The sequence below is a fragment of the Ursus maritimus genome, unplaced genomic scaffold (genome assembly GCF_017311325.1).
Source record: "Ursus maritimus isolate PB19 unplaced genomic scaffold, ASM1731132v1 scaffold_4, whole genome shotgun sequence".
NCBI lineage: Eukaryota > Metazoa > Chordata > Mammalia > Carnivora > Ursidae > Ursus > Ursus maritimus.
Genome location: NW_024426552.1, coordinates 45319892 through 45343132, shown reverse-complemented (window position 1 = coordinate 45343132; position 23241 = coordinate 45319892). Strand labels below are relative to the sequence as shown.

The following is a 23241-nucleotide window of genomic DNA, read 5'->3' as shown; positions in this document are numbered from 1 at the left end:
ACACACACACACACACACACACACACACACACAACACATGTTTTTGTGTCTGTGTCTTTAAAATCTCATCATATCTTGCTTCAGGATAAATGGAAGTACTAAACTGTTAAAGTGATTTAAGTTCATTATTTTTAGTGTTTTCTTTGTTTTTGCTTCTTATTTTGAGAGTGTGGATAACTTCTTGTTTGACTAGAAAAACTCAATAGATCATGTTGGGAGCCTGGGCCAGGCTTGCTGGGAGAGCATACTGGGGTGCTCTTATTAGCAGTTAGTGAAACTGGCTTGCCATATTTCTCCTCTGAGATCCCTTTTGGAATTCTTTCCCTACATACTTCTCTAACTCCTCCCCTCCGGCTCTGGTTGGTCAGGTCTCCTCGAATGTGAATGTCCTGTGGGTAGCCCTTGGGTATAGATTCTGCCATTCTGTCACCTACAACCTATCAAGGTCCCATCTGATTTCCTGTGACCCTGTTCCTTAGACATGGTCTTATTTTCTCAGTTCTTTTAAGGATTGTGGTCTCATCTGAGAAGTAAATGTGAGGTAGGAAACACTGGTAGATTTTTACAGTAGCCATCTAGAGAGAGTAGAGCTGCTATTCCTCTCTGGCCTAAAGGACAGTCACAGGGCAAAGTAGAGAAAGCTGGGGAGGGCATCCCTCACGGTGGGAGGCTCCCTTGGCCAGCTTAGTCCTATGCCTGCTGGTAGCTTTGTTCCAGAGCAGTAAAACTTAGACCATGCTCTTGGGCTGCATGTGGCTTTGTGTGTTCGTTCAGGCCTCTAATGTCTGCATGGACATCCCATTATCCTGGGCCCCACAAAGCAAAAGCAGTTTTGAGGCACTTCTGGTTAATGTTGCTTGTGAATAAGCTTCTCAAATCACACAACAGGACAAACTCCCTTTCAGAGAACTAGCTTTTGTAATACTTACTTAATTCCCAAAACCGCTTGGACTATATGTAGACTTGGCCTTAGGAAATTAAAGTTGAACAAGTTTAAACATTAAAATTAAGAAGTTAAAGAGGCAGTTTATTAGCATGTTCATCTCCCTTTCTACCTTTCCACAAAGAAAGGAGCAACATTTATATTGCAGCAGTGCTTGCTTGGTTGCAAGGAACTCCATCTAATGGAAATCCCATGCTTTAGGCTGAGCTGGAGGGAGCATCTTGAGTGGCTCAGACCCAGACCTTCGAGGCAAGGGACGGACACCATGGTACTTGGTTTGTGGTGGAATATCTGGAAAAAGCATTGGTTACGTATTTGTTACCCTTGGCTAATGAGTCCCAGTCAGCGGAGGCTAAGCTGAACACCACACAGGCAGCAGACCATCAGCTTGCTTCTCGTGGATGCAAAGAAGATGTCAGTGGAATCAGGCCTTCTCTTTTCATGTAACCTGGCAGCTGATTTCCCCCTTAATTAGTTACAACACCATTAACACAAAACAAAGGATTTTGTTATTTTTTTAAACAAAATGGTGCCAGATGTCTAGAATTTATTTTCTAGATGTGTCATTATGTGCTCGTGCATGCGTGCACGCACACACACACACACACATGTATTTTTTTTTTTAAACAAGCTTGAAGGTCAGAACAGAGATTTTTCTAGTGGAGATTGTTTGCTGCCCATGCTGTCAGGATCTCTTAAGAGAAAAATGTGATGACAGAAGAATCTGTTCCATCTCCGCTAGGTCTTGCCCTTGTATGAAATAACTAACAATTAATTTGGTAATTTGAAGTTTACAAAGGATTTGGATATGTAGAATCTTAACTGGAGGTCCTCACTAGGATTAGAGGAGAGAAAAAGAGACTCATAGGGTAAAATTTCAGAATATTACTGCTTGAAGTGTTTTGGGAGTCTTTGTAACAGTTCTTAGATTGTGTATAGTAGAATACTAATTCTAAGAAATGATATTTGAGAGTAGGGTTCCAAGGTTAAATGTTTGGGAAACATGGAACTCTTTCTCCTCCTGGAGATTCACAATGCATGTTAACATATTATGGTCCCTGAGGAATCCTAAAAATGGAAGAAAATAATTAACTGTATTAATGTAGAATTTCCCACTTTTATTTGATTATGTAATATCTCAGTATTTCTTGCCTCTTTTTTTTTTTTTTTTTAATTCTTACAGAAACCAAAGTTACACAGCTGATTGGTGGCAAACCTTGATCTCAAGATTCTCAGGCTCTAGATCATTACGTATCTTGCTAAGATTTGTGACTTACTCCTTCCCTGACTCACAACTGAGTCCTTGTGGAGTTGTGATTGGACCATGCATCTGTGCTCTGCTAAGATTTGGCTTTGCCAAGTCTTTCTTAGGCTTTTGTCATCAAGGAGATTTATGTTCAAGGGGGATACTGATGTATTCATATAAACAAATAATGATAACTTGGTAATCTTTTTTTTCTTTCTGATTTTTTAATTTAAATACAATTAGCCAACATATAGTACATCATTAGTTTCAGATGTAGAGTTCAGTAATTCATCAGTTGCATATAACACCCAGTGCTCATCGCATCATGTGCCCTCCTTAATGCCCATCACCCAGTTACCCCATCTCCCCACCCACCTCTCCTCCAGCAATCATCAGTTTCTTTCCCATAGTTAAGAAACTTTCAGTTTTGCTCATAGTTTGTCTCCCTCTCTGATTTTCTTCTGATTCTGTTTTCCCTCCCTTCACCTATGATTCTCTGTGCTGTTTCTTATATTCTTCATATGAGTGCAACCATATGATAGTTGTCTTTCTCTGCCTGACTTATCTCGCTCAGCATAGTACCCTCCAGTTCCATCCGTGTCGATGTAAGTGGTAAGTATTCATTCTTTCTGATGGCTGAGTAATATTCCATGTGTATGTGTATTAGTTTGGCTATTATGGACATTGCTGCTATAAACGTTGGGGTGCAGGTGCTCCTTTGGATCACTACATTTATATCTTTGGGGTACATACCCAGTAGTGCAAGTGCTGGGTCATATTGTAGCTCTATTTTTAACTTCTTGAGGGACCTCCATACTGCTTTCCAGAATGGCTGGACCAGCTTGCATTCCCACCAACAGTGAGGAGGGTTCCCCTTTCTCTGCATCCCCGCCAACATTTGTTGTTTCCTGACTTGTTCATTTTAGCCATTCTGACTGGTGTGAGGTGGTATCTCGTTGTGGTTTTGATTTATATTTCCCTGATGCCAAGTGATGTTAAGCATTTTTTCATGTGTCTGATCACCATTTGTATGTCTTCTTTGTCATCTTTGTAATGGAGATAAGTACCAGCCATAGTGGGAGTAGATCTTCATGTCAAGGTGTTTTGAGCTCCTCTGATAAAGTAAATTCTTTCTGATAAGAACTTCCATAGAACTCTAATTTTGTCCTATTCTTCAGGTGTTTAATCTAAGTCAAAGTCATAGGTGGTGCTTGAAACATAGATGTGGTGTATGAGGTGGAAAAACACCTCTCCTGTATCATAAATGACACAAACTTTTAAGGTGATGTGTGTATTTAGGTTAGTCTTAAGTCTTTTGTTTTTGAACAGAGGTAACACACTAGCTTAGGGGAAACTATGGATTTGAAAGATACAAAGAATTATTTAGCCAGCCAGCAGCTTCTGAGCAACATGCAGTAGGAAAGAAAGGCCTTTAAATTTTTTATTTTTATTTATTTGTTTAGCAAAAGGATAGCTCTTACAATAATCATTAGGCCCTGACATCTCAGTTATCTTCTTTTAAGCTAATCCCTGCAACTAAGGTACCAAGAGTAGTTGGAATTAAACATATTAATCAAGTATATCGTGAAGAATTGACATGAGGATTCATCTTAACTTTTTTCATTGGGGCTGTATGGAGTATATCAGTTATGCCAAATTCTGGATGGGGTATGCAGATGGTAATCAGTGCCCCCAAGAGTCGTGCATTGTGATCTCATACATTGTGAACTCATAGACCATGAGGTTAAATAGTAGAATTTTAGAGTTATAAATAGCATGAACTCCCTCTGAGAACCAGTAGTGGGACAGCTTTGAAGCAGACATATTTGGTATTGAACCATGACTCAAACACTAGCTATGTGATCTATGAAATGGGGAAAATAGCACTCAACACCCAGTGAGATCATGCAAGTGAATCCCTTAGCACCTGGCACAGTATAAATGTACCAAAAATGTAAATTATTATAACCTTCTCTTTTATCCCTCCATTAAAAAAAATAGCTTGTGTCTCAGCAATGTGAAATGACTTGTCCAAAGTCCCAGAGTCTCGTGACTAGGCAGTAATAGAATTAATTTAGGGCTGACCTTACCAGAGCCCTGGGATTTTAATATTCTATTTTTCGAAGTTTATTGTCCGTAGAGTTAAACCCACAGTTGATTGCCTTGTGACTCAGCCCAGATCCTCTGAAATCCCTTTTACTCTTTATGTCTATGAGCTTCCCTCTTCCGTGTGTTGTTTTCTTCTAACATTCCTCACTTGACACTCTCTTCTGGAGCCCCACATATGCAGCCAGCCAGCGGTGCCTTGGATTTATGTTCCCTGTCCCCTCAATTCCCCTGAACCCTTGGCCATGATGAGTGAATTCTAAGGTAACTACTTCATTAATCAGATGGTTCACTTCAGGATTTACCTCTGGTTTAGAGTTGGTTGAGAGAGATTTGCAGACCACAACAAAACTGGGGAACTGAGACAAGATGCCATAACCCTGGAGGTCCCAGGCACAGCCCCAGGAGTTCCTGGCCACATGGACTTTGGCTGAGGGCCCTGGGACTACAAGTGACACTTAGCACATAAGAGACTCCCAGCTCAGTGCAATAGGCTTTTCTTTGATTCTTTCCCCGTGTTTATCCAGTTGTAAACTCTGTACTCTTATTTGAACAATTGTTATACTTATTCTCAGCAAACCAAAATGATAAGTTCCTGAGAAATCCATTTGGTACCAAAAAAACCCCACTGTTGAAATGTATAATTGTTATTTTGGTGAAAATATGAAGAATAAAACAATTCTATTTCTGACAGCCCTCGTTCATCTTTTCTCTCATTTTGAGCTTATAATTCTGGCTTTAAATCCCAGATCAGCAGTGTTCCCTGCCAAAACGTACAGTCTCTGTGCCTGAATAGCTCAGAATAGTGTTTTCAGTATAAAGGAGAATTCCCCTCTTCCATCCAAAGGATTATAAGACCTCCATGTGTATCTTGCTGCTGAGCTTGAGATCCTTAAAAGCCAGTTTTGGTTTGCTGTGACTTATCTGAGGTTTTTCACTGCATCCAACTCCACCCTTATTTTGTACATATTCTCAGAAGTGAATGTTTCAGGAGAGTTCATAGCATGTGCTATGAACACTATTTGGTAAAAGGCAAAAGATTTATATGATCCGAAGAGAAACCAGAGTATCATGAACACTACTTGGAAGGGCTTGTCTCGCAGCCCCTGGGCATCCTGAAATCCTCAGAGAAGACTGTTTTTGAATTGCATGAGTAGATTTTATTGAATTAGGTTCTGATTTCTTGAAGAACCTCATCTGTATTATATTTGCCATAAGCAATGCAAATGATACTCTTTGGACACATCCACAGACTATAGTCTGTGTGATACTGGATTTTAGGTAAGTCAGAATTAAAATATCACATTTCTCCACTGAGGCATACCTGGCTCCCAGCTCTTGGCACAGAGCTTGATTAATCAATTAAAGAGGTGATGGTCAGAGGACTACAGTCACTTGTGGACCACTGAGGGCAACCTGAAGCCATAAGCCAAATGCAGCCATTTCTTTGTTTGCAATTTCTCATGTGAATTTATAGAAATTTATAACATGTTTCATCCAGTGGTCCAAAGCCACATATGCATGCCTCAACTATTCTGTTCAGCCTAATGTCATCAGAATACTCATTGAAAGAAGAGTCAATAGAGGAAGTTTCTATTCTTACATGTAGGTCTAAATTTGGGACAGTCTATGTGGGAATGGGCTTCAGAGGACCCTGCCCTCTTCTGGCTTCCTTTCCTTCTCTATGAGTTTATCATGGATCCTGGAAAGAAAGCCAGCTGTCATTTAGCCTTTCTTCATCCTCATCAACATCACTGGATCTTCAGTAGCATAGCACATTGCTCTCTGTGCTTTGTCAAATGTTGAGGGAGACAGAGAGTAAAGATGGAAGGGTGTCCCCCTGATATCTGGTTGGACCTCTTATCTGATCTTCTGGCACTGGAGTTTCCCTTGAGTGAAATGAGGGTGCTGAGCACCATCATGCAGGAGGCATGGAGACAGTGGAGAAAGATAGATCCACTTGGGTTTATACTCTTTATCCATCATTTACTGCTCTTTGACCTTGTGCCGCTTTCCCAGAATCTCTGAGGTGAGGCAAGTAATATTTAGCTCGTAAAGACAATAGGATTAAAGGTAGCATACATAGAGCATCAAATTTTTCATAGTGGTGGCTAATATTATTACTCACATACCATATTTGTGTTAGAAGCTGTTGTGCATCCCAAGTGTCGTCATATTTTCATTCCTTTGAGTGCCAGCTTTTGAATTACTGCTGTTTCTCTTACATTAGTATCTCCTGTTATCTTTAGAGAGAAAAGTGTATGCAAAAATGGATCTGAATGCAATTTTTTTGACTCTCTATTTGGAATTTGGTTCAGCCAGTGTTTTTTTAGCTTGAGTTATGTTTATTAAGTCTATTTTGTGCCAGGCAGTGTGCCATGTGCTAGGAATACAAGGATGACTGGGTGCCTCTGTCTGCCAAGTGCCATTAATTCTAGTGGGAGGGGAGACAGAGACTGAAAGAGAACATTTCAATGCAATTTAATCAGTGCTATGTACAGGGTGTGGCAGACACTGTTAGCTGCCTCCCCAGTAACCATTCCCTTTTCATAGTTGACAGAACTCTGATTTTGTTCAAACTGACAGGGTGTCCAGCTAAATTCCAGGTCCCTAGGGTCCTTTTATGCTAGGTGTGGCTGTGTGATGGAGATCTGATGAGGAAGACACAGTCAGAGGATTGATGGGGATTCTGATGGTGTTGCTGTCCTGATAAATGGGGATTATCACAGGGGATACTGCCCTTCTCCCTTTCTCCTGCTCTGAACATGAACATAATGCCCAACAATTTGGCAGCCATTTTTTTTTGAAAAATAAAATTGTATACATTTAAGGTATACAGCATGATGTTTTGATATACATATATGTATAGTGATGACTACAGTCGAACTAATTAATATATTTATCTCCTCATGTAGTTACCATAGCTTTTTGTTGTTAGAACACCTGAAATCTATTCTTATAGCAAATTTCTAGTATACAATGCAATATTATTAACTGTAGTCATCATGTTGGGTATTAGATCTGTAGACTTGTTCATCCTCCATAACTGCAACTTTGTCCCTCTAACATCTTTCCATTCTCCACCCTCTCCCCAAAGCCCCTAGGAACCACCATTATACTCTCTGCTAATATGTGGATTCCACATATAGATGAGGTCATGGAGTAGGGTTCTTTCTGTGTCTCGCTTACTTCACTTAACATAATGTCCTCCAAGTTCATCTATATTGTTGCAAATGGCAGAATTTTCTTCCTTGTTAAGGGTGAATAATATTCTAGTTGTGTGTGTGTGTGTGTCTGTATGTGTGTACCACGATTTTAAAAATCTACTCACTCATCCACTAGCAGCCGTTTTGTGACCATGAAAGAGACAAGCATGAGGGAAATGGTAAGAGAATTCCAGTGATACTTGTCTTGAGGTCACTGAGCTCCTGAACTGTTTCTGACTATCCTCTAGATCCAAAATTTTGTTATGTGAGAAAAGTACATCTCTGTTTGAGCTGCTATAAGGTAGACTTTCTGCTACTTGCAACCAAAGACATTCCTAAATAAAGCAGTTCCTATGACTGTGAAGAAAAGAGATGATATTTTTTGTAGAATACTAAGTAGCTGAGAGGAAGCACTGGGGCTCCAGGCAGAAAATAGGCCCTGTACTGCATGGGAAGAGTGCTTGGCAAAATGCCTCTTTGTCAATGAGGACATTCTCATCTATCACAGACACTTCAGAACATCACTCAGGCTACAATCAAGAGAGATAAAAAACTTGGATGGACCTGCCTCCTGGGAGATTCCAGTCCAATCTGAGGTATGTTCCCCTGGAGTCTTCTATTAACTAAAGGCTGTCTGTAAGTAAGGGCCAAACTAGTCATGATGTCATGTGATTGACCCCATTTGCTCAGGGACGTAGGTTGGGAACTCACAGTTCCCTCTGACTTAGATCACACCAGAACCATCCACAGTCCACATTTCAGGTTAAACCCTTGCCACGTTTTCCAGAAGCAGGGCCATAGAAACCCTGACTGTGGCCAGAATCATAAATCTGCATCTGCCAAGACTAACAGACTGGTAGACAGTCTTTTTTCTGCACTTGCAACTCCCAAAGAGATACCTGCTTTTTCCAGTAATTCACATTTCTCTGTTTTGTCCTTTTCTTTCTCAGGCACAAGTTGAAAGTCTCACAGATGGCTCTGGGGAAAATAATTGCTTGTTCTCAAACATGCTGTTGGAGATGCATTCCTGTTCCTTCTCTTCCTCTTGCATACTTCTTAGCCGGGCTTGGCCCTATCTCATCAGATAGCTACGCTACTGCCTCAGTCTATAAGTCCCCATACCTTCCAGCAGTCCTGCTGGCAGCGGGGTGCTGGCATTTACATTTTTCTTCTAATTGGTTTGACAAATAGGAGACTTTGCCTCTCTATTTGGAAGTCTGGCTTTTAATTTCTGGGCTAAAGGTAGCATTCAGCATTATGCCTAGGAATTCACAGACCTCAGAGAACATTTCCACTCCTTTTTCTCATGTCTACCTATAATCTCTAAGATGTGGCTCATGGTTCAAAACAAGTACTGGAGTGAGCTGGTTTTAACTGGAACCCCATTTGTGGGGAGGTGAGGCAGCACAGATTGGGCACACATATGGCATGAATTGGCATTGTGGGCTAGAGGAGAACCTTTGGGAGAACTCTTCAAAATGCTATGTCTATGATCCAAAATAAGGACAAGCACACTTTGAGTTCCCAGGTTTAGTTTTGATAAGTTGGAAAAAAGTGAAAAGATCAGGGACTTAAGTAATTGCTTAGGTAAAGCTAATAGAGATGTCAAAACTGGAAATAACCATTAAGATAAAAAGCAAGTGATATCTGACATTCAGAAGAGACTAGGCATGGGTTAAAACATGGTCTTGTCTTTTGGTATTTGAAGGTCTTGTGTTTGGGTTTCTATTTCCCCTGTAGCAGTGGAAATTGTCCCTGAGTAAGACTTATTTCTGCCCTAAATTTGTTTTATGTATCCTTCAGAGTTTTAGTTTCTTCACTGGTAATATGGAGAGAGATCTATATCTATCTATATAATCTATATCTATGTCAATGCTGATTTCAGAATATTGGCTGGAGTGATGGGAGATAGTGGAGACCCTCCCCCCCCACACACATATGTATGTGTGTATAATAGTCATTCTTCTAAGTGTTGTTTTGAAGGTCATATGAATTGATATCTTTGAAAAAACTTTATAATTGCACTGGTTATTTTTAAGTTATCCCCCCCTTCTTCTTTCCTTCCTTCATTTGAATCTCTACCCAGAAAGCAAATAAGAAAAGTCAGTCATGATAGGGTGAGAGCCGGGTGGGGGGTAGTGTATGTCCGTTGGTGACATAGGAAGATCATAAATTTACTGTTCCTATAGCCACACCAAATCTGTATGGATCTACATAGGGATCATTTTTTAAATGTGAAAACTAGATGAATTACTCTTTACACACGGTCTCGCACCACCTTCCCCCACCCCCCCGAGTGGCAACACAATAGGGAGGGATCTCACCAGACAGGCATTTCTCCTAGAGGAGTGAGGGTTGGTGCCTCACATTGGGCACCCTGGTCCCTTGGATCTGCACTGGAAAGATGAGCTCCCAGAATATCTGGCTCAGAAAGCCAGTGAGCAGGGCTGCTGTTTGGGGGGGAGGGCAGAGTACTATAGAAAAACTAAGATTCTCCTCTTAGAGGGCTTACATGTGGTCTCGCTTACCCCAAACTCAGTGAAAACAAGAGTTTGAAAAACATCTAGATTATGCGTAAGGGAGACTCTTTTGCTGATTTTGGAGCATTGGCTGGAGTGATGGGAGACAGTTGAGACATTCTGTCAAAACAAAGGTGCACAGACACTACTGTTGCACTCTCCACATAGTCTGTAGCACAAGTGGGTGACTTCAGATGTGGCAGCCTCTCACTACCTTGCTGGACAGGGAAGGGATGAGCATCATGCCACTTGCTGAGACCAGAGGGCATAGGCACTTGCAGCAGTCCCTGTTCCTTGGCTGGGGTGGGTGAATGTGAGTGGTCACAGGGTTCTTCTGTTCCCTAGCTAAAGTCTGTGAACATAGGTGGTTGTGACACTCACCTGCTCCATGGCTGGGGGCTGGTGAGCATGAGTAGGCACAGCATTCCCCCATTCCCAGCCTGAAGTCAGCATGTGCAAACAAACAATGCACTCTCTTGCTGCATTGGTAAAGCCCACAGGAACACATAGTTAAGACATTTTCCTGTTTTTCTGAAGCTGGAGAGCATGCCTCACCCACTATACTCTCTAGCTGCCTAAAGCCAGCAGTTGCACACAATCTGCACAGGGGACATCCCTTGATGGCCTGGCCCTAGTGGCCAAGAGGGCTGGTGTTCCAGAGTTACACAGGAGTGTAACAATTGGAAAGATAGCTCTTGGCACATTGCCATCTCCAGGGCTCTGGACAGACAGTGGACTGAAACACAACACCAGTCTTCTTGTGGAAAAGGCCTGCTTATTTAGCCTGGAGCGTCAGTCTGAGGGAGAGGCTCCAGGTTTCCCACACATCTGGAGGCTAAGGAGACACTCTGAGGGAATGTAAACAGGGAGACACCATCCATGTTCACTCTTTTGGCCTCACTACAGCTTGACAAGACTTCCCAGAAAGGAGCTTATACACTCATCTGGAGCCCTGATTTTTGTAACTATTACCCAGGGGACACCTCCAGATCCTCTGGTCTGGAAGTCAACAGGATTACAATTGTGACCCCACAAAAATGTATATATTTCCACTCTAAAAGCTGCTGCCTGACAGCCTAGTTTCCAGTCAGCCTGAAACTAGGTGCTGAGATTCCTCTTCTTGGATGACTGACAGGTGTTGGCATACCCTCAAAAACAGGTGTGTATCAAGAGTAAGTCAGATGGTTTAGATAATCACAAAAGTCTAAGAGTTAGGGCAAGGTTAAATACAATACCTACACAAGGCCACTGCTTGAAGACTGAGAGAAGTAACCGTTTCACTTAATACATAGAAATAAACCCAGAGAGTCAAGCAAAATGAGAAAATAGAGAAAGATGTTCCAAATAAAAGAGCAAGATAAAACCTCAGAAAAACACATTATGATATGGAAATAACTAACCTACCTGGTAAAGAATTCAAAATAATGGTCGTAAAGATTCTCACTGAACTAGGGACAAGAATGGATGAACACAGAACAGCAGTCAACAGAGATGAAGAATTAAAAAACAACTAAAAATTCATGAAAAACATTCAGCAGCAGGGTAGATGAAGTTGAATTATGGATCAGTATACTGGGAGACAAAGCAATGGGACTCACCCAGATAGAACATAAAAGAAAAAAAGAATTAAAAAAAAAAAGGTGGTTTAAGGGATGTCTTGGACAATATTAAGCAGAGTAACATTCATATGATAGGAGTCTCAGAAAATGAAAGAGAGAGAGAAAGGGTTAGAAAACTTATTTGAAGAAATAATGGCTGAAAAATTCCTTAAAGTAGGGAAGGAAATAGAAATCTGGCCCAGGAAGCCCAGAGAGTGACAAATAAAATTAAGACAAATAGAAACACAAGATGACACATACATTAAAATGTCAAAAGTAATAGAGTCTTAAAAGTAGCAAGAAAAAAAAATGTTACATAGAAGGGAAACACCCCACAAGGCTATCAGATTTCTCAGCAGAAACTTTGCAAGCCAAAAGGGAGTGATATGACATATTCAAAGTGCTGAAGGGAAAAAACTTCCAACCAAGAATAATCTACCCTGTAAGTTTATTGTTCATATTTGAAGGAGAAATAGAGTTTTCCAAACAAGCAAAAGTTAAAGGAGTTCATCACTACTAAACAGGTCTGATAAGAAATAGTATAGGGAAATCTTTAAGCTGAAAAGAAATGGTATTAATTAATAATAAGAAAACATATGACACTAAAAATCTCACAGTAAAAGGTAAATGTTCAGTAAAGGTAGTGTATTAATCACTTACAATGCTGATAAAAAGATTAAAAGGAAAAGTAGTAAAATTAAAACTGTAATAATTATTTAAGAGATGCATAAAAATATGTAAAATGTAACATATAAACATAGTGGGGTGGAGTAAATGTGTAGAGTTTTGGAAAACATTCAAATTTAAGTTGCTATCAAGTTAGAATAGACTGTTGCATACATTGGATGATATATGTGAACCTCACAATAACCAGAAAACAGAAATTATAGTAAATACACAGAAAAAAAAGATAAAGGAATCTAAACACAACACTAAAGAAAGTCATCAAAACACAAGGGAAAATAAAAAGATAAAAAGATAGAGTCAGAGGAACTACAAAAACAGCCAGAAAACAAAGTAGCAATAAGTACATACCTATCAATAATTATTTTAAGTATAAATGGACTAAATTCTCCAATAAAAGACAGAGTGACTGAATGGATAAGAAAAAATAAGACTATCAACAGATTGAAAAGGAAAAATTGACAGCAATCCAATAATAGTAGGGGATTTTAACACCCCACTTAATGAATGTATCGGACAGAAAATCAATAAATAACACTGACATTAAATGACACATAAGACCAGATGGACTTAGTAGATATATACAGAACATTCCATTCAAAAGCAACTGAATACAAATTCATCTCAAGTGCACATGAAACATTCTAGTGATCTAACAAGTCTCAATAAATTCAAGTAGATCGAAATCATATCAAACATCTTTTCCAACCACAATGGTATAAAACTTGAAATCAACTACAAGAAGAAAATTAAAACTACAAATACATAGAGTTTAAACATATTACTGAAAAACTAATGGGTCATAGAAGAAATCAAAGGAGAAATGAAAAATACCTGGAGACAAATGAAAACAAAAATATAATATACCAAAATCTAGGGGATGCAGCAAAAGTGGTTCTAAGAGGAAAGTTCACAGCAATATAGGTCTACCTCAAAAAGCAAGAGAAATCTCAAACAATTTAACTTTACACCTAAGGGAACTAGGGAAAGAACAAATGAAGCCCAAAGTTGGTAGAAGGAGGAAATAATAAAGATCAGAATAGAAATAAACATAATAGAGACTAAAAAGACAATAGAAAAGGGAACATAGAAATAGAGAATAGACAATGGAAATAAGACAATAAAAATGAAACTTAGAGTTAGTTCTTTAAAAAGCTAAAATTGATAAACCTTTAGCTAGACAAACCAAGAAAAAAGAGGGCTCAAATAGAATCAGAAATGAAAAAGATGTTACAACCAATACAACAGAATTATGAAAAATTATGACTACTATGAGTAATTATATTCCAACTAATTGGACAATGTTGAAGAAATGGACATATTCATAGAAATCAAATATTTCCAACAAACAAGGTCCAGGATCAGATGGCTTCAGTGGTGAATTCTACCAAACATTCAAAGAAGATATAATAACTCTCTTTCTCAAACTCTTTCAAAAAATTGAAGAGGAAAGAGAGCCTCCACACTTATTTTATGAGGCTAGCATAACTCTGATATCAAAACCACACAAGGATACCACAAACATAAAAAAGGAAATTGCAGGCCAATATCTCATATGAACATAAATGAAAAAATTCTGAACAAAATATTATTCAACAACAAATTCAACAACACATTAAAAAGATTGTACACCATGATCAGTGGGATTTATTATAGGGATGCAAGGATGGTTCAAAATCCACATATCAATCAACATGATACACCACATTAACAAAATGAAAAATAAGAGCTATATCAATAGATGCAGGAAAAGAATTTCACAGTTTATGATAAAAAGTCTCAACAAAGTTGGGTATCAAGGAAACATACCTCAACATAATAAAAGCCATATATAACAAGTCACAGCAAATATGGTGTGGCTCAGTGGTGAAAAGCTCAAAGCTTTTCTGGTAAGATCACGAATAAGACAAGGATTTCCACTATCCCAACTTTTATTCAACATAGTGTTGGAAGTCCTTGCCAGAACAATTAGGCAAAAAAGAGAAATAGAAGTCATCCAAATTGGAATGGAGTGAGTGAAACTGTCACTATTTGCAGATGATATGATGCTATATAGAAAACCCTAAAGCTTCCACCAAAAACTGTTAGAACTAATAAGTGAATTCATTAAAGTTGCAGGATACAAACAATGAACAAAAGTCTGTTGCATTTCTATACACTAATAACAAGTCATTAGAAAAATTAAGAAAAACCATTACATTTACAACTGCATCAAAAAGAAGTAAAATACCCAGAGATAAATTTAACTAAGCAGGTTGAAAACCTACCCTTTGAAAACTATAAGATACTGATGAAAGAAATTGAAGATGACACAAATAAATGGAAAGATGTTCTGTGCTTATGAATTGAACACATTAGTATTGTTAAGATGTTCATACTACCAAGGCAATCTATAGATTCAATGCAATGCCTATCAAAATTCCAATGACATTTTCACAGATCTAGAACAAATAATTCTAAAATTTGTATGGAACTACACAAGAACCTGAATAGCCAAAACAATCTTGAGAAAGAACAAAGCTGGAGGTATCACACGACCAGGTTTCAAACTATACTACGAAACTATAGTAATCAAAATAGTACGGTATTGACAATAAAAAACAGACATGTAAATTAATGGAATAGTATAATGAGCCCAGAAATAAACCACACCTATATGGTCAATTTTTGACAAAGGAAGCATGAATATATAATGAGGAAAGAACAGTCTCTTCAATAAATGGTGTTGGGAAACTGGACAGTAACATGCAAAAGATTGAAACTGGACAACTTTCATATACCATACACAGAAGTAAACTCAAAATGGGTAACGACTTGAATGTAAGACCTGAGACCATAGAACTCCTGGAAGAAAATGTAGGCAAATAAGCTTCTTTGCATCAATCTTAGATAATTTTTTTTAATCTGATCCTAAAGGCAAGGGAAACAAACACAAAAATAAGCAGTTACAACTATATCAAACTAAAAAGTTTCTGCACAGTGAAAGAATCCATCAACAAAACAAAAAGACAACCTGCTGAATGGGAGAAGGTATTTGCAAATCATGTATCTGATAAGGGGTAAATATCTAAAATATATAAAGAACTCATACAACTCAAAACCAAGATTAAAATTGATCTGATTAAAAATGGGCATAGGATTTGAATAGACATTTTCCAGAGAAGACATACAGATGGCAAATAGACATATGAAGAGATGCTGAACATCATTAGTCATCAGGGAAATGTAAATCAAAACTATAATGAGATATCACCTCATACCGGTCAGAATGGCTAAAATTAAAAAAACAAGAAATAATAAGTGTTGGAAAAAGTGCGGAGAAAAGGGAACCTTTTAGGCATTCTTGGTGGGAATGTAAATTGATACAGCCACTGTGGAAAACAGTATGGAGTTTCCTCAAAAAATTACAAGTAGAGCTACCATATGGTCTAGCAATTCTATTACTGAGTATCTGTCTGAAGGAAGGAAGACACTGAAAAGATACATGGACCCCTATGTTCATTACAGCATTATTTACAATAGCTCAGATATGGAAACAACATAAACATCCATCAATAGATGAATGGATAAAGAAGATGTATATATGTACATATACATACATACACACACACACACATACACACAATAGAATATACTAAGCCATAAAAATTAATGAAATCTTGCTATTTCCAACCTAATGGATGGAACTGGAGGATATTAAGTGAAAGAAGTCAGAGAAATTCAAATACCATGTGATTCCACTTATATGTGGGATAAAAAAAAAAACTTAGGCTCATAGGTACAGAGAGCAGATGGTGGTTGCCAGAAATATTGGGGTTACATTTAGCAAACTGCACCCAGTTTGTATAAGCTTCCAGTTATAAATGGGTCATGGGGATATAATGTATAGCATGAGGAATATAGTTAATAATATATTAATTTTGTATATTGACAAATGGTAACTAGACTTACTGTGGTGACCATTTCACAATGTATACATTATATACAATGTATCAAAATGTCAAATCACTGTGTTGTATACCTAATATAATATTGTATGTCAATTATACCTCAATAAATTTAAAAAAATTAAGTCAGTCACAAAACAAGAGCAGAAAGGCAAAACGCAGTGAGATACAAGTCAGTATCTCCTTCCCAGTATTACTAGCTCTCAGTGTGGAGAAGGGGGCAGAGCTGCTTAAAACTATTAGACTGTGACGCATTTTTGGTTAATTTCTCCTTTACAGACTTTTAGGGAGGTAACTCTCCACTTTCAAAACCCACAGACTAGACTATGGATTTCCCTCCTCTCTGTCTTTCCTTTGGAATGGAGACTAGAGTCCAGAGTCAAGACCTGAGAAAACAGGGCGTTACAGAATGGGCAGGTACACCCTCTGGAAAGCTGAGGCTATGTATAACTAGAACTTGATTTTAGGATTTCAGAGGATAAGGGCATATGGTCATCATAATCGACTTCCAGATACACAGAGATACGTGCAATCCAATGCCCTTTAAAGTTGGGCATCGCCTAAAAGTGACTAGAGGTGGCCAATGAAGTGGGAGTGGGAGTGGCATGTATCCCTTGTAGTCTCAGTGAACTGGTAGGGGACTCTCCTGCTCTCTGTCTCACTGCCATGCTGACCAAGGGGGCCATGTGTTTTAGATCATGTGGCCAGAGAGTAGAGACCCTGAGCCTGGATTGCAGGAGGGACAGTTGCCCTGCAGAGTATCCTAGACTGCAGATGATTTTTGTGTGAACGAGAATCAACCTTTGTGGTATTGGGTGGGGTAGCATAGCAGCGTAACAGCCTATGCTGAACAGTACAGGGCATATGGAAGAATACGTCTGCTCTCCTCTTGGTGGCTTCCTTACACTCTGCCCACTTCTTAGCAGCCAAACCACTGCAGAGTGAGTGTCCCACTTCTCTTTTGTTTTTCCTCTATCCCAAACCCAGAGTAGCAGCTGTGTGGAGGGTTGCAGCTGTTGGAATTGAAGGAAGGAAATGGCTGCTCCTCTTCCCTTTGGAATTAGTTTTGTCACATAAGTGGTTTACACAGTGGTGGTCTCCACAGATGCCAGGCATGTGTTCTCAGGTGCTTCCCCTATTTCACATGCATCCCACCCTACCCCCATTCCAATGCATAGACAGGAGCCACGGACCCCCCACAGAGCCAGGAGGCATTGTAGCACTTTAGGAGGCCCAGGTTGCTCTTTGGAAACTAGCAGACCTGATGTGCGCCACCCACACACCCAGCTGTTGTACAACTGATGTAGCCACAAGCAAAGAGAATCGTCAGAGCTATTTCCTGGCAGGGATGATGAATGTGGTTTGGTCTTTTTTTCTCTCCCGGAGTATGAAAATCATGTATCTCAAGTGATTTAGAAAGGGATAATGTGCCTGAAAGATAGTTGAAGTTATTCCTGTGAGTTTACTTACCATTATGTCTTTATTCTGAGTTTTCCTCACGTATGCTCTATCCCTGAAGCTTCTAGCATTTGTATCACAATCTTGATATGGACATCATTTTGGTTTATTTAGTTGTATGTAATCATAGTTTAATGTAATTTTTCATATCATTCATTTAAAAACCTATTGTCATTTAAAAATGTTTAAAATAGAATAATTAAATTTTGCAGGCTGATTAAAAGATGATAACATTTTTTAAAAGTTCAAATCTCGGGTCATCTGGGGGCTCAGATGGTTAAGCATCTGCCTTCGGCTTAGGTCATGATCCCAGGGTCCTGGGATGGAGCCCTGCATCAGACCCCCTGCTCAGCAGGGAACCTGCTTCTCCCTCTTCCTCTGGCTGCCACTCCCCCTGCTTGTGCTTGCTCGCTCTCTCTGTCAAATAAATAAAGTCTTTAAAAAAAAAAAAATAAATAAAAGTTCAAATCTAAAAATGGAGATTTTAAAATATATTACTAAAACATACCTTCTGAAGAAAGTTGTGATCCTTTATTATTGATTGATTGATCGATTGTCTTTACCAAAACAACAGGTCTATGATTAGGAGAAGTGTATTATAGTATTCCAACATGTCTAAGCCATTGCTTGTTAGAAATATTGATGTTCATTCAATTAGTTAAAAATATAGGCAGATCCTATTGAAATCATCTTCAGTTTTATATTCACTTTAATCCAAGAGATGGGAAAATTTTGTCAGGTTTATTTTATTTGAACTTACTTTGATAATAAGAGTTAAAGATTTTTGCTCCCTCCTAACTAAATTACATTTAAAACAATTTCTTGTACAAAATCCTCGCTTCACATTTCTGACCCAGGGTGGGGGAGAATCTAACCAGAAATCAGAGGACAGAGACCATTCTGAACTTGAGTGTAATTAATTACATTTTCTATTAGGTGTGATAACCCAATTAATTGTGGTGATGAGCACAACCACTGTGGTAGGGTTTGGATGAATTATCATTTATGTTGAATTGAGAGACATAAATGTACCTCTATGTGTCCAGTCCTTGTTTACTCAAATTTTTTCTTTGGAAATTCAGTCCCGACTCTATAGGGTAAATTCCAGATGAAAATTATAATATAAATATTAAGTTAAAACACAGATTTTGGCCAGATCTACTCTTAGTTCTGCTCAAACAGCCTTTGTGGTTTTGATAGGAAACCTTGCCAGCACATGTGTGGACAAGATTTGGCCGGAGTGGCTAGATCTGAGTGGTCATCATGTACAGAGATGGAAATTGCTTAGTCCATTAATGAATTCTCAGATCATTCACTACAGGGATCTTTTTGTTTGGGGCTGCCAGTCAAGACTAAGAAAGCCCAAAGGGACTCTGAAATCTATAAAATGAAGCACCCAACCTCTGAGGCTGGATGAGAATCAAGGTGCAATAATAGAGTATGTCTTAAACTCTATTTATTCTTAGAGAGTTTGCCAAAGATTAATACTTCTCTGAAGTCTCTAAAGGAAGGATTGTCTAGCTTGTCTCAACAGGAAGAATTGGTCTTAAAACTGTGACCTGTGGAGGCATTTGAGACTGGGGGAGGAGAGGAAAATAAGAAGGTTCTCATAACTGCAGCCATTCCTATCCCTCCTCTTAGATCTCCTTACACAGATGACTCTCCATGAAAGTTTCTTCTACTGGTTTATTTTTCTGTGTCATAGACTGAAATATTTGTTGAAAAGCTTATTAGCAGTAAGCTGCCAATGAGCCTTTGAATGTTTAAATAATAGTCTTAAGGAAAATCCTTAATTAAGAGCAGTCCGTACTAAAATTTCATGGATTCAAAAAGACTCTGTTGACCTATTCCATTGAGTATTAGTACTGGATTGGAATAAAGTAAGTCTACCAGTTAAGATAGGCTGAGTTATGCTTTATAACAAAGAACTGTAAAATTTTAGAAGTTTAGAACATTTGCTCACATTACATGTCCACTGTAGGTTGGTGTCAGGGTAGTGGTGGTGGAGGAGAATCTGTTCATTGTCTTCCATCAGGAAACAGGATAGTGGAGACTACATGTCCACACTGCCAGATTGTCAAATTAAAAAGAAAACAAAGGGGGGGAGCAAAAAAGAAGAGAGCAGAACATACACTGATTGTTTTTTTTTAAGATTTTTTTTATCTGACACAGAGAGAACAAACACAAGCAGGGGAGCATCAGGCAGAGGGAGAGAGAGAAGCAGGCTCCCCTCTGAGTAGGGAGCCCAATGTGGGGCTCTGTCCCAGAACCCAGGGATCATGACCTGAGCCAAAGGCAGACATTTAACCGACTGAGCCACCAGACGCCCCCATATACAGATTCTTAAAGCTTCTTCTTAGTATTGACACACAACACTTTTGCTCACATTCCATTGGCTAAACATATTTAATAGCCACACCTAACTTCAAGAGCAGGAGTATAGCCCTATGAAATTCCAGGAAGGAGAACTAAAAGTATTTGGTAAACAACATAAATGACAACCACACTGAACTTTTTAATTCATGCTAATCCACCTAAACCCAGTAAATGATGAAGCATGTTTTAATTAGGAACTCGTTTGTCAGGTACTTGGGTCTCATAGATACATCTAGATTTCAACCTGTACTTCTGGATAGTTGGTCCTTCATAGGCATGAAAATGACCTTAGATGTAGTAGTGGAGGGGTGCCTGGGTGGCACAGCGGTTAAGCGTCTGCCTTCGGCTCAGGACGTGATCCTGGAATTATGGGATACAGCCCCACATCAGGCTCCTCGGCTATGAGCCTGCTTCTTCCTCTCCCACTCCCCCTGCTTGTGTTCCCTCTCTCGCTGGCTGTCTCTATCTCTGTCGAATAAATAAAAATAAAATATTAAAAAAAAAAGATGTAGTAGTAGAGGTTAAAGAAACATATGATTAGCCAGCACTAGAGGTGGGCTGTGGGGGCATGTTCAGAAGGGGCTGAGGAATAAGTATGTACAAGAAAATAATTCTAGTATAGTAAAAAAGGAGACAGTGCTTGAAGTTAGAAGACCATTTTTAAGCCCTAACTTTGGAACATACCAGCTAAGTAATTATGTGTTCATTGTTTACCCTTTAGGAGCCCTAGTTTCTCCACCTGAAAGATAAATAATCAAATGGATCTTACATGTTAAGTACTTCGTGACTTATAAGCACTATGTAACTATCAGGAAGGAAGAATACTGTTATTCTGAGCCCTGGGGTTGTCTGAGCTGAGTCCAGGTTTTAATGAGTCCCCAATTTTGTCTCAGAAAATAGAACTGGTATTTGGTATGGCACTAACTCATATCATTTTTATACATCAGCAACTCCAATTTTAAATCTATATAATGTAATAATAATAAAGATAACACTTTACAGAATTATTTCACACCGCAACACTAAAAGTTCGTACCAGTTGCCATCACTGAATAGAGAAAAAGTCTCTAAGAAACCAGGTGAGAAATAAAGTAACCAAACAGAAAACAAAATCTGAACAGGAAATTAACATAAAATGAACTTCACTGGAGGAAGGCAAAGTAAAAAATAGACCAAAATGTAAGTTGCTCTATCTTTGCATCAGATGTTATAACCTTATAAGACTATACATTATGTGCAAACTCCTTTTCTTATTATTTCACTAAATTTTGAATATTTAGAAGCTCTTTGCTCATTCAAAACGGTATTGTGGGATTGCTAATTGCAAATTTAGGTTCTGGAAACTTTTTGGGGTTATATTTAAGTTTAAAGTCTTTCTTTCCTTTTTTTCTTTTTCACTCTCCTCTTTGTTCCTTCTACACTTATTAACTATAGTTAACTATAGTTAGTTTATAGTTTCATATAAAGTGCTGACTAGGAAGGTCATTGTGCTTATATTTTCCCTACCTTAGAAGATGCAAAAGCTAGAGAGAGTAATGAGGTGGAGATTGTAATGTATGAATAGTATGCTACAAGAGCAAGGAAAAGAAAGTATCTGACTTTGTTGAGGGAGGTCAGAAAAAGATTCATATAGAAGATGACATTTGAATTGGGTTCACTGTGTAAGAAAGAAGGGTGGGGAAAGAAATTGCAGGTAGAAGAAACAGCTTGTGCTACAGCACAGTAATGAGGAATAGCATTATGCATCTTAAACGTCAAGTGACTTAAAGTTCTTGAAAAGCAGGATGTTTGTGGAGAGGTGAGATTATAAAGATAGGCAGGAGCCTGACTATGGTGGGTTTTGTAGGCCATGGCCAAGGAATTTGTGGGGTATCCTAAGTGGACTTTAAGCTGATAAAAAAAAAGGCTAACATTTTTATTTAAGGAACATCAATACTACCCACAAATAGAAAAAAATAACTTTTAATCTCAATTTGTGAATTGCCATAAAATGAACCCACCACTTTGGTTCATTTATGTGATCAGGATGATCTTCATAAAACAGCAAATTCCCTGTCCTTATCTTCAAGTCATTTCATGAAAGTACCAGTCCCTCTTAGGGAACCTAGTCCACACACCCAGTATTTAACTCTGTTTTAACTTTGAGCACAATTCATTTCTTGTAATTGTTACAAGCACACAGACATAGGGAATGTCCTTGAGATTTTTCCATTGTGTAACCCAGTGCTGAAAGCTTTCAAAATGCATGGAACTGGCATGTAGTTTCTCTTTTTTAATGTCATCTCAGTATTGCCAACAACTCTAAGTGCTGAACAAGCTAATTTTTTTTTTAATTTTAATGATTTTTTATTATATTATGTTAGTCACCATACAGTACATCCCCGGTTTCCGATGTAAGGCTCGATGATTCATTAGTTGTGTATAACACCCAGTGCACCATGCAATACGTGCCCTCCTTACTACCCATCACCGGTCTGTCCCATTCCCCCACCCCCCTCCCCTCTGAAGTCCTCAGTTTGTTTCTCATAGTCCATAGTCTCTCATGTTTCATTCCCCCTTCTGATTACCCCCCCTTTCTTTATCCCTTTCTTCCCCTACCGATCATCCTAGTTCTTATGTTCCATAGATGAGAGAAATCATATGATAGTTGTCTTTCTCTGCTTGACTTATTTCACTTAGCATTATCTCCTCCAGTGCCATCCATGTTGTAGCAAATGTTGAGAACTTGTTCTTTCTGATAGCTGAGTAATATTCCATTGTATATATGGACCACAACTTCTTAATCCAGTCATCTGTTGAAGGGCATCTCGGCTCCTTCCACGATTTATCTATTGTGGACATTGCTGCTATGAACATTGGGGTGCATATGGCCCTTCTCTTCACTACGTCTGTATCTTTGGGGTAAATACCCAGTAGTGCAATGGCTGGATCATAGGGTAGCTCAATTTTTAACTTTTTAAGGGACCTCCACACTGTTTTCCAGAGTGGCTGTACCAACTTGCATTCCCACCAACAATGTAGGAGGGATCCCCTTTCTCCACATCCTCTCCAACAATTGTTGTTTCTTGCCTTGTCTATTTTTGCCATTCTAACTGGCGTAAGGTGGTATCTCAGTGTGGTTTTGATTTGAATTTCCTTGATGGCTAATGATTTTGAAC

The 23241-nt window shown here is 38.8% G+C and overlaps 1 long non-coding RNA gene across 2 annotated transcripts in view; it reads left to right on the top strand.

The window, feature by feature from the left end:
• Positions 1–23241, top strand: part of LOC103673252 — a 428647-nt gene that overhangs the window by 130879 nt on the left and 274527 nt on the right. For both annotated transcript variants that reach the window (XR_571351.2, XR_005832156.1), the window contains exon 2: positions 8010–8097. This is a non-coding gene — a long non-coding RNA (uncharacterized LOC103673252). The remainder of the gene's footprint in view (positions 1–8009; positions 8098–23241) is intronic.